This window comes from Triturus cristatus, chromosome 4_2 (genome assembly GCF_964204655.1).
Source record: "Triturus cristatus chromosome 4_2, aTriCri1.1, whole genome shotgun sequence".
Taxonomy (NCBI): Eukaryota; Metazoa; Chordata; class Amphibia; order Caudata; family Salamandridae; genus Triturus; species Triturus cristatus.
This window is the reverse complement of record NC_140586.1, coordinates 73,980,425-73,993,999: the sequence shown is the minus strand read 5'-3', so window position 1 is coordinate 73,993,999 and position 13,575 is coordinate 73,980,425.

Here is a 13,575-nt window from a genome sequence, read left to right as displayed (position 1 = left end):
TGAAAGTGTCCTCTGTCCAAAAGCACCACCCTTAGGCTCAGGGTAAAATACAAATTCAAACAACATCAGAGCTGCACCACATATCCAATCATGTTTGAGCAAATCAAAACTTCAGTCTGTATTGAAAAATATATAATATTGCTTCTTTATTAATTCCTTTGTGATACCACAGCCAACGCGTTTTGTTATCTAGATAGAACTTCTTCAGGGCTGCAATTTAAAAAGACACATATAAACAACATATAACAGAACCGAACACATACAAATAATTACATTAACATTGTACATAACATGATACTTGTATGCAACAATACAAATTGTATAATCTCATATAAGGCAATATTCCTACCTGCTGCACCCAGATCCTGTTGTTTACTGTCTGGGCCCAATACACATTCCTGATAGGGGAGCAATTAACAGTCCTAGGCAGCTAGAAACTACTAGAATACCTCAGAAAACTTAGGGGTGGAAAATGACCTTTTTCTAAAAGAGGCAGTTTCAAAATTACAATCTAAAATCCAGCCTTACTATTAAGAAGATTTTCAATTACAATTTGTGTCCGAATTTGACATTTCTACCTTTTCCCCGTACAAAAGTTATGTAATAACGTAACCCAATATTATACTATGTGAGAGATAGGTGTCTGAGTAATAAATTTTTTGGAGCATTTTACACACCCTATTGAAAACACCCTATTTTATCAATATAAAGCACCCTGCCCTCTGGGCTGCTTAGGGCCTGCTTTAGGGGTGGCTTTTATGTGTTAAAAGGGAATGTTTAGGGATGGCAAAAGGCTTGTGGCAGGGCGATTGGCAGTTTAAAACTGACCTACAGGCTGCGATACCAGGCTTGAGACAAGTTTTAAAAGGCTACTTTTAGTGGGTGACACAAGTGCTGCTGTCCACTAGTAGCATTTAATTAGCAGGACTTGGTTACCCGTGGTACCAATCCGGTATAAGCCAATTGTACCATGTTTAAAAGACTGCACAAGCAATTTACAAGGAAGGTAAAATATTGTTGTTTATGATTAAAGTTAGAATGATAACTTTCTGCTCCTTTTTGAATGCCTGGAGCAAAGGGTTGGTGTGTACTGAGAGGCAAATATATTTTTGAGTGCTTCCTGTGAAAGAAACACGTAAATAATTGCAATCTGTGGCCTTTTGACTTGTAACAGTGAGATAATTTAACTTTTGTTTCAAGATGCTAACGCTACTGTTGGACCCAAAACTAAACACCAAGTACAGGCCTTCAGAGGTCGGTGTAGTGAAGCAAAGCAGTCCAATAATTATTCAGAGGTGGTGTGTGGCTAGAGTCTCAGAACTCACTCAAGTCCATAAGTTAATGAATCCTTGCCCAGCCAGTGCTTTTGCTTAAAAAAAGGTACTTCACAGCTAAGTACTAAACATGCAATGCAGATGGCAAACAGACTGACTGTGACAGTTTGTGTGTGGGTGGGTAGGGGGGTAGCCAGTCCTAATTGTAGACTACTCCCCTTTTTATAATAAGTGATCTGACAAGACCATTGCAAAGCACATTAAGCTGACTCAAAGGCTTGGGGCATTGATACAATCTTTCCAGGCTGTAGATGCAACAATACTAAAGCGATTATGAAATGGCTGTGTCTAAGCTACTTGCATTATGTTCCTCTGCGTTATTGGAAAGCAAAGAAAAAAAAGGAACAAAATACTTTCTCAACAGAGTAGTGGGTGTGTATGTATAATCCATAATATCGCATCTACTTTAAAAGTAGAGACCAACTAGTTGGTTACCTTAAATTCAACATCAAAAAGTGCATTAATTTTCACTATCTTTGAATCGCCGCAAGGCCACTTCTGCTTTCCTTCTTCCTGGAGGTCTGTAAATGGAATACCATAAATTTAGTATAAATAACATATTTTATTTACTGTGCTGTTAAACTTCTGAAGTACACTATGAAGTGCTGTATAAAACATGTGTGCTGTAGATGCACGTACTTTGCATACTCCTGCCATCTAGTGTTGGGTCCAGATGTTTGCAAGTTGTTTTTCTTTGAAGAAGTCTTTCCTAGTCACGAGGTAAGGTGACTCCTCCTTTTGGTGACAGTGCGCATTGTCATCGACTCCATAAGGTTGTTTTTTTTTTCCCGCCATCTGGTTCAGAGGTGTGTTGCTGCGCTTTGGTTCGAAACCATTCTCCCGTTCCTTTCAACGCGCAATACTCTACCCTTGACGGTAATGTTTTTGTATGCGTTTCCCACTTCTTTGCGTATTGTTTTGGAATCTACTGATCGATGGGAAAGCTTTATGGACGGCCTTCGGGCCTAACCGCTTCGGTTCAGTTCTCTGCCGATAGATCAGAAACCATTCAGATTCGGTCCTCCGTGTCACACGAAGTATCCATGCACTGACTTACACAAAGTGTGTTACTAGTGCTAGTCTCCAGAGCACAAAGAAAAACACCAACACTTGCAAATCGTTTTGATGAAAGAAAGCTCTTTGCTATAGTCAGGCTCGACGCCTAGAGAGGAGATACAGCATTGAAGCATCGAACACATGCCGGACATTTTCGGTGAAGAATCTGGTCAGAAAGATGTTGGTGCATCAGCGGCAGAGTAGGAAGAAGCCTTCTCGGTACAAGACTCCGAATCGGAGCTTGGAATAGACCTAGACGCCGAAGAACTGCCGCAGGGACATGGTGACGGGAGTACAGAAGACCCCTTGCCCCCACGAACATGCCGAAGCCTTAAGCTTTTTGTGGGCAACACCTATGCCTTCTTGCTGAGGTCGAACCGAGGCAACGTTTGACGCCTGCCTTCAGGCTCTGCTCTGAAATTAATCACGCAGTCAAGCCTTCCGGCTCAGTTCCGAGTCTTCAAAACTCCTCCTCAGAACCAAAACTTTCTGGCTCCAAACACAAAACTGGCTCGGAGCCGAAAGCCTTGCAGAAATCGAAACAGCCTTTGGAACCGGTGCTCTCTGCTGCGATTGCTGTGCTGGAGGCTGGGGCTGGTGAATGTGAGGCGGCATGGCAGAGTGCACGGAGGACGCTACGCTGCTGTGGGGCTCCAGAATCGCCTGAACACATCGGGACTGCGAGGACCGGGGAGCATTGCGCTCCGCTAATCAGGCTCACCTGCTCCTCTTCCCGTTGACCATCTCGCCCACGCCACGCCTCGCGGCCCCCGCTGCGCGGGTGCCGCTCGAATTCTCCTTCAACATTTAAAAACTCGGCTTGTGCAACGAAGGTTGGGTTTCCCTTCTGTTCCCTGTGCAAGGACGCTACGCTGCTGTGGGGCTCCAGAATCGCCTGAACACATCGGGACTGCGAGGACCGGGGAGCATTGCGCTCCGCTAATCAGGCTCACCTGCTCCTCTTCCTAACGACCCGCCCCTCTCTTATTATTTAACCATGTCCACGTGAATCCGCAGCGCGGATCGCAGCGCGGGCGAAGCCCGGGCCCGTTGTAGCCCGTTCGAGACCGAGAGAGACCGGACCGGGCTACCCCTCTGTTACCTACGGCTCCAGCGCGTATGGGCTTATTACATGTCATTTTTACTGCATGTGGTTGTATCGTTTATATTGTTTTGTGGAGGACATATCGCTGCTAATCAGAGTAATTGCGCACTGTGTTGCATCCTAACTAAGCATGGCAGCTAAAGCATTCTCACTGGTACATTAGATCAATTCATAGTTAGAGCCAACTCGGTGATTGACCAGGGCATTGTCCTTATGGAGCGCAGAGTGTCGCAGGATCTGGCCCTAGCAAGAAGATCTTCCTTGGGCCTCCTTGCATCTGCACGTACCCCAAATGGCACTGGTAGCAATGCCCTTCCTCTTACTCAATTCATTGATGAGACTTCAAGCAGTGAAGCTTCTAGTGACAATGAACCCGGGGTCAACTCTAGAACTACATCCCCCCCCAGTGACTAGGTCGGGACCGATCCTAAGGGAAAAAAGGGCCACTAAGGTAGGGCTGTCCACAAACTCTAAGCCAAAATCCATCAGGCAAGTTCGCTCTAAGCCAGGGGGAGCTAAATCTGCACATCATGGTGCAGTTTTGGTGGCCGACTCGTTGGCTAGAGATGGTCAGGGCAGCTGCTCCCTCCCTCCAGCTTCGTGTTCCTCGTTTAAGTCTCCCGGGGATCATTCAGCCCAGGCATCAGCTCCTCCTGCATTGGTGACACAGCCACAAGAGGATGTAGTAGTACCGCAACAACTAGATCTAATGCTGCGCGCGCTATTGGCACCCCTGGAATCCAGGTTGGAGGGAATAGCGTCCCTTATTACCAAGCTTGAACAAGGAATTAAGGAACACACTGAGGGTGCTAACAATAACAAAGTATTCCCCGCATGCTTTTGCAATTGCCACTGTCCCACCATAGCCGGGGCTCTACCAGTCCCGGCGGCCCACTGCGCAGCTCCACGGCTACCATCTGTCCCGAAAGCTACATCACTGGCAATTCCAGCCACACTTAACGCTCCCTCACTAGAACATCATGAAGCTAGGTCTCTTACTGACCACCACGCAGACAGTAACACCTTGGGAGAGGCCACTTTGGGTAATATTAGTGACAATATGAGGACAGTGAGAAAGCGAACCCAGGATAAGGCTAATAGGATGACTTCTAGAATAGACTTGCCCCCGGAAGCTAGCCCTTATATGGTTGTCCTAACAGGGGTTCCTGAAATGAATGATAATAGTATTGAGGAGTTCTCGAACCTAAAAAACAAGGCAATCCACTGGCTCTCAAACCACAGGCCCCTGCCACCGCAGGTTAATTGTGAGGTCATTATGGTTAGAAGGGTGGGGTGGGTAGGGCACACTCCTAAAAACTTAACTGGCGATTGTGTCATAGTTAACTTCCGGGACGCAAGGATAGCAGACTACATCTGCAACTGGAAAAAACCACGCTTAGACACCACTATTGCGGTTCGCCCCCGCTCCTACTTCTACCCAAATGATCGTATGAGAATAGAAGAGAGCGGTTGGACATATATTCCGCATTTACAAAGGGGATGTGCTGGGAAATCAAGGCATCTGCCTTCTGAGGCAGACTGGGCTTATCCTGTCTGTTCAAACAGGTTTAGCTGCCTCGACCAGGTCGATTGACTGGCCAAGCCAACCCAGGTAGCTCAGGATTCTATGGGGGATAGTATTTTAGGTTTAGAGCCCTCTGGGCTGCATGACGAAGGGAATTTGACTCTTGACACCATGGGGTGCACCACTAGTACAGGGGAGACTAGTCTCAGCAGTATTAATGGCAATCCCCAAGCGTACTCCCTGCAGTTTTTTGCTTCCCTTCCAATGCCAGCCACCTCCCATAGTGCTATTCTCACCCTTATAGGGGGAACTGATCCCCCCCCAGAAGAGTAGCATTTCCTCTGTATTAGATCCCCCATCCCAGCACACACCTCGCCACCAACATATGAACTTACTGTCATGGAATGTGGCAGGCTTAGCAAATAAGATGGCATGTCCTGAATGGGGCTCTTTTGTGGACGCTGCTGATGTGGTTCTATTGCAGGAGACCTGGGCCAGGGAGGTGGTTCATAGAGCCGGGTTTGCTTCCTTTAACATCGCAGCTCGGTGGGGAGGCAAGGGCCGCCCCTCTGGTGGCCTGACAACATGGATAGGTGTACACCTGGGTTGTAGTCTGGATTTGATCCAGACCAATTCGGATGACATCCTTTGTGTCCAACTGTCCTGGCCCAACTCATATAAGCTGGCAGTTGTGAATGTATATTCACGCCCTACTGCTATGACTAAGGAATCTAACACCGTAGGGGAACTATCATCTTTCCTGGAATCTTTGGACCATGATGTTAACTGTGTGATCGCAGGAGATTTTAATTGCCACTTTGAGCCCCTCCCAGGGCTGGGTGAGGGGGCATTGCAGGAAGAAGATGAGTTTTGGGGTATCCCACAGTGTAGGTCCACCTATGCAAAGGCATGGACCCCACTGGCTATCCAGGTCATGACTCTAACCTTGCAGTTTTCAGTTAGGGCGGTTAATGGCCGAATGCCTTCGGACATCCCATCCAAATGCACCTATAATAAAAAAGACCATGAATCCCATCTGGACTATTTTATGGTCCAGACTAGGTTATGGTCCAAAATTATAGATTTGGAGGTCATGAATAGATCAGATAGCGATCATAACGCCCTACTGATGAGAATGGAAATGCCAAACTCTGCTATAGCCCATACGGAACCAACCGCCGATCTAGGATTGGTTCTTACCAATAATAGGAGGAGGGTTAAGTGGGAAACCCTATGTGAAAGGCGAGATGCACTGCCAAGCTTATACTTATCTATTCTCCCCCTGCTCAAGATGGCAAGTGAGATCTGGTACAAAGGGCAGTCTGAGGATAAAACTGCACGCTTCCTCACTGTGCACCGGGAATTAGTTGATACCCTTGCAGGCTTTTTAAACCCCATAGTTCCCGACAGGAAACCAAGGACTACCCAGCCCTCCTGGTATAATGCCGTATGCAGGAGTGCTAAAACTGCCTTGATTAATGCTATTAAAACTGGCAGTGATAAGCTAACAATCTGCTCACTTAGAGTTGCCCACAAACAAGTCTTAAAACAGGCAAGGATAGATTGGGATTGGGAGAGATGGGAAAGTTTATCATCAGCCCTTGCTAATAAGGAATTGAACAGATTCTGGGCCATTGTGAATTCTGGGTGCGCGGAACCCCGCAATGCAATCGAAGCTAATCTTGACCCGGGGGTGTGGGAATCCCATTTTAAAACCTTGTACGCTGCCACCTCTGATTTAGATCTCTTGCCTTTTCGGCTTCCGTCTGCGGGGGATGCCGAAGCCTTGGACTTCACTGTAGATGATGTTTCGATTGCCATAGGGAAACTGGCACTGGGTAAAGCACCGGGCATAGATAAGATACCCGGGGATTTACTCAAAGATCAGCTTAAGATATGGGCACCGTACCTTTGTGCACTTTTTAACTCAATTTTGCACGGCACGGAGGTCCCTGATTCGTGGCTGGGAGCGGAAATTGTACCGATATATAAGAAGGGTGCTCCCTTGCTCCCCGTTAATTATAGGCCTATCAGCCTCATTGACGTCCCCCAAAAAATAATGGCAAGACTTATTTTAGATCGCTTGCAGGACTGGATCAATGAGAATGATATCCTTTCTCCCTATCAGGCTGGCTTCAGAAGCAAAACATCTACCATGGATCAGATCTTCCGCCTAGTAATGTTGTATTGGAAGACTGTGGCGTTGGAGGGTGGCAGTCTCCACATGGTATTTGTTGATTTACGCTCTGCGTTTGACACTGTTCCTAGGGGCAAACTTTGGGCTGTTTTACGCGATCTAGGTGTACCCATCTCCCTATTGGGTATATTGGTGAGGTTACATACCGAGAATTTTGCCCAGGTCAGGTGTGCAAGAGGAGGTGTACTGTCTGACAGGTTTGCTGTAAACAAGGGAGTCAGGCAAGGGTGTGTCTTGGCCCCTACCCTCTTCTGTATTTACGTGAATGGACTGATTGCCAGCCTGGACGCAGTCCCTAACAACGATGCACCCAGGTTGGCAGGTAGGAAAGTAGCAGCCATAATGTTTGCGGATGACACCCTGCTCCTTTCCAAAACACCAATGGGCATTCAACGTATATTGGAGGGATTCAGCAACTTCTGTAGGGAGCACGGACTACAGATCAATGTAGATAAGACCAAATACATGATTTTTAATCCCCCAACACACACTAGGCCACCACCTACCCTTGACTCAGTTGCACTTGAGAGAGTTCACCTTTCAATATCTTGGTGTTACCCTAGGTGAAAAGCTTTCCTGGGGCCCACATCTTGCAAAATCCCAACTTAAACTGACCCAAATATCTGGGGGAATATTAAAGATGACAAACGCCTCTACTTTTAAACCCATCAGCCCTAGTCTTGAAATCTACAAGATGAGGGCCAGAGCGGCTGCACTATACGGAGGGGAACTATGGGGGCACGTTACTAGACCAGGATTGTCTAAAGTTGAGAATAACTTCCTGAGACAACTGCTCGCGCTCCCCCAAAGTACACCCCTACTACCGTTGAGGCTTGACTTAGGTATTCTTCCCATCCAGGAGGAACTAGCTATCAAACCTCTCAGGTTCTGGAGGAGGATCTGGCTGACCCCTGAGTTGGAGCAGTATAAAACAGAGCTCCAAGAAATACTGAGATTAGGTAGGGCAGCACATATCCCCTGGCTTTCCTATATCAAAGATGAATTTATGAACATGGGTCTTGCAGATATGTGGGTGAACCCAGCAATAGCTTGCAGAGAGATCTCAGGGAAAACATTCACTGAGTTATATCGATTTCGATGCTCTAATGCGTGGCTCCATGATTCAAAGAATGGTACCATGGTGAAAGCATTCATTGAGATCAAATCTGTTTATTCATTTGAAGATTTCATGGATGTAATTTTCCCTGTTATGGCTAGGAAGCTATATATACAATGGAGGTTTGGTGCACTTCCCCTAGCGTGTTTAACAAGCAAATGGTACCCGACTAGGTCCTCACATTGTATTGGCTGTGGTATGAGTAAAGAGGATGAAAGCCACATCCTTTTTTTCTGCCCTCTTTATACCAGAGCGAGGCAGAATTGGATTGTACCTATCTGTAGGAATCTTGGATTTAGGAAATGTTCCGACGCACTAAGGGTTTTTAAGACTGAAACGGCAGGTCACATTGTATTTGCCTTAGCCAAGTATCTGCATGCTTTCTGGATTAAAAGGAGTTTTATACTATCTAATACCGCCTAGTAGCCGGGCATGTTTTCTGCTTGTGTAAACTCAGTTCCTGATACAATGCTGTGTCTTAACACTAATATTAACACTGACATTGATTTACATTTCTGATTTGCATTGTCTGTCATTTTAGGTGCTCTTTTTTAATATTGTAATTTTAATGTGTATAATTTGCTGTGTACTCTTTTATGGCTGAAATATTGCCGAAATAAAGATTTAAAGAAGAAGAAATCTTCCATACCGAAAGGCCAGCCCACGCCAACACCAAAGGAGTCTGTGCCGAAAACAAAAGATGCTACTATGGGGCTGGATTTGGAAATTGGTACACCAAAAAAGATCCTTAGCGAAAGAAACTGTATATAAACCCTGAAACAGGCCGTATTCATACCAAACTGCCTTAAACACAAGCTTCCTGATAAAGACACTCATAAGATTCCTTTAAAAAGGAATTCTGTTGCTACCAGTCCTTTTCATCCACCATCACCTCCGCCATCCTCTTCTCCACCTGCAAATCACACCTCTGGATTCTCCACAATCTCACCATTATGATATTGATGATGAGGGTACACATTTACCAATTGATTCATGGATGGATTACACAATTGATCCTCCTGCAGATAATGACCCTGATCTTTACCCTGCCAAACCATCTCCTCCAGATGACAATGTTTCTTACCAAGAACTCATTTCCAGGGCTGCACATATCACGGGTTGGCATTGCACAAAGAATCAATAGAAGAGGATTTTTTGTTTGAAACTTTAGGGTCCACACACAGGTCGTCGCAAACACTTCCTATGCTAAAGGCATGATGAGACACGCTGATGAATTTGCACGCATCCTAAATCCTAGGGTTGACAAAGTATAAAGCCTCCCCAACAGATCCAGTATTTATCAAAGGCTAGTTGCCATCGGATTCACTTGTAGTGTCTAATGCTTGTAAGCAAGCTAATTCCGGAACATCAGGAGACACTCCTTCACCAGATAGTCAAAGTTAATTGACATTTTTGGTAAGCGCGTAGCTACTCAGGCTGCCAGTCACTGGTGCATTGCAAATATGCAGGGACTATTAGCCAGGTATGACGGAGCACACTGGGATGAAATTAAACAATTGCGCCAATATCTCCCACATGATCATAAACAAAAAGCTCAAGATTTGGTTAATGAAGGGGAAATTAATTTCCAGTTCCTCCGTAATGTGTGCTCTAGATGCTGCTGATGCTTCCGCTAGAGAAATCCACACTAGCATTTTGCTTAGGAGACATACATGGTTGAAAATCTCAGGGTTTAAACCCAAGGTTCAACAATTCATTTTAAACGCACCATTTGATAAACCTATTTTTGGACCTGAGGTAGATCAGGCTCTAGAAAAAAATGGGAAAAAGACACTAAATCCGTGGGAGCACTTCAGTCCCATTCTAACAGGGGTTCCTTTCGTCGTTCCTTTTACCGAGCAGGGTCAAACCACACAATCAGAACAAAATACCTCAAATTACAAGAGTAATAACCAGTCCTCTACCTCGAGGCTTTTTTAGAGGTGGTTTAAAGGGAACCACTCCAATGGTAGAGGTAAGTGAAACACACCTTGTAACACCCGTTCCCCTAATAGGCAGCGGCTTTCCCACGCCCACCCCCCACCCACCCACCACCATACCACACCTGTCGAGGGACAACTTCAACAATTTCTCCCCATTTGGCATTCTATAACAACCGACAAATGGGTGATTGGAATTATCCAACATGGTATTGCCTGGAGCTTACCACCAATACTCCAAACATTCCACCTCGTTTTCACAAACTGTCTTCAGACCACTTGTACTTGCTCTAGGAGGAAGTGCAATCTCTTACTAAATGGAGCCATAGAACCAGTTCCATTCCAGTGGTTTACTCTGTGTTTTTTGATTCCCAAAAAGGACGGATCTTTAAGATCTATTGTAGATCTCAGAGAGTTAAACCGATATATACTGTCAGAACATTTTCACATGGTGACCCTTCAACAACCACTTCCACTCTTACAGAAAGATTTTGTCTACTCTAGACCTAAAAGAGTCATACATTCGTATTCCAATTCATCCAGCTCATTGCAAATACCTCCGATTTTTGATAGCAGGCAAGCACTACCAATTCAAAGTACTTCCGTTTGGAGTGACCACAGCGCCCAGAGTATTTACAAAATGACTGGCGGTAGTCCTAGCTCACCTCAGGACACAACATAGTCACGTCTTCCCTAGACGACTGGCTCATGAAAGCCATTACTCACCAAAACTGTCTGCGACACACTCCAATCACAATAGACCAACTTCGTCAACTAGGTTTTACTATCGATGCACAAAAGTCGCACCTGGACCCTTTACAGGCGCAAACTTACCTAGGAGCCACTCTAAACACAGCCAAAGCTGTAGCCTCTCCCAGTGCAGTCAGGATTCAAAACATTGTCTACCAAACTTCAGTTTCAATCCAACCACACGTTACCAGCTGGAGTATTCATGCAAATGCTGGGAATAATGGCATCTTGCATAGCAATTGTACCTCGTGCAAGACTTCACATGCGTCCCCTACAATTAACTGATCTAGTGTTGGTAGACTGGCGCACCCATCGCTCTCTGCAGTGGAGGAACCCACAAAATTTATCAAAAGTACGGCATTTCATTGACCCTATTTCACAGATCGGGCTCACAGCAGACACATCTATAACAGGTTGGGGTGCCCATCTCCAGAGTTGGACAATACAGGGCCTCTGGAGCCACAGGCACAAAAGTCTACACATCAGCTATCTAGAGCTTCTAGCAATCTTCCTAGCGCTTAAAGCTTTTCACACTCACCTAATGGGCAAAGCTGTACTAGTCTGGGCGGACAACATGATAGCAATGTACTATGCAAAAACAGGGTGGGACGCACACTCTTCAGCTGTCACGGCTTGCTCAAGCCATTTGCAAGTGTGCAGTACATCACAAGATATATCTTCTGGCAGAACACCTCCCAGGAGCAAACAACCAGATTGCTGACCTCAGCAGAAAGAGAGAGCAAATTCACAAATGGAACTTCATCCCCAAGTTCTCCTTCTTGTTTCCAACAATGGCATGTTCGCCACAGCCGAAAACGCAACGTTCTAAAGATTCTGCTCCAGGTTCCCACTCCCGTTCTCGAAGGGCAATGCTCTATGGATGAACTGGTGTCTTGCTTCGCCTTTCAGATAATACAGAATCTTCCACACGGTAGCTCAAACCCACACACGGCGAAGCAGGAGACATAACACAAAACAAACACCTTTAGAAAAGGGATTTCTTTTACAAAATGCAAAGACTGTCTTTTTAGAATAAGGCTTCGGGTTTTATTTGACACAATGCTCTCTAACAGGCTTTCCCAGATGCCAAATGCAGAACATTCAAATATATATATTTATATGCATGCAATAATAACACTTGGTAAATGCATCAGTGAAATGCATGAATAATACAATGAATAAACAAGCAGCACAATATGAGGCAAGACTCGAGCAAAAATAATATGCTGGCCGTTCTGCAAGAGACCAGAAATATATATACACACTAGATACGTCAAATTATTACTTTGGATGTGCACCTCACTCAGTCACACATCACAAAGAAAACACCTCAAATGACCACAGCCACTGGGACCACACATCACAATGGCACTGGTCAAAAACAAATCACCTCACCCGATCGTTCACTCGACATCCTTGCCAATTATCGCTAGGGGGCCTATTCACAGCTGGCTTGGACTCTTGACCGTAACTCAAGTTCCGTTTGTCTTACAGCAGTATGTCTACTCTGTAAGTGAGCACCCAACTCAACTGTCAACAAACCCCAGCTTTATAGTCTCAAAACGCACACTAGAAGGTTTGAGAAACCTTCCCCCCCCCCCCCCCCCCCTGTGTCAAAGGAATCTTACTAGGACTGGCTATAGCTTCCAAGCAAGCATTCCAAGGCAGGAAGGAGTTCCCACGTTCACTCTACAGTCTCGCATGTTCCTACCTTTATCTTGACGAAGCTCACAAAAGCCTTCCAGGGTATATTAAATAATCTCTCACAAAAACAATCCTTGAACGTGATTAACCCAAACAACTTGCAAGCGTGGCTGTGCCTGCAGATAAAGCTCAAGCCAGGCACAGTCAGAATTCAGGGTGACATGAGGCCATGTCAAAAGCCAATAGTAAGAACTTAATAATACTACCAATGTACAACACAATGCACACTTGTGCACCACTGCTTATAGCATCACATACTTCATGTCTCAATGTACAACACAGTGCACATTTGTGCACCAGTGCTCACGGCACCACTTCGAGACCAAAAAGCACATTCCACGCCTCTCTCTCCCTCATGCTTTCAAATGGACATCCCACACGTCCTGTTCTTGGCAAGGCTGTTCTACTCAGTGACTGCTCCCAGAGTAAAAGAAATAAACCTTTAAGAGAAGCAAGGCATGTTCAGGACATTCAGGCTAGGATAAAAAAAAACATCAAAGTCACTTAAAATAATGGTAGTCAAAGGTCATCACAGGCTGTCGGACCACAGAGTACCTCTAGCACTACAACAGGTCGGGGATATTTGCCTATGCTTTTCCGCCTCTTCCACTCATTCTGTATGTGGTTCGAAGGCTGAGACAAACATCCCTCACTGATTCTAGTAGATCCCACATGGGCCCGTCAACCATGGTACGCCGCGCTGTTGAAGCTATCTCTGGTTCCACATCAAAAGCTGCACATCACCTCCAGCCTCCTCACACAGAACCATGGAGACATCAGATATCCAAATACCAAGGAACTGAATTTAACCATCTGGTTCCTGAAATCATAGTTTGGTTATTTAAAT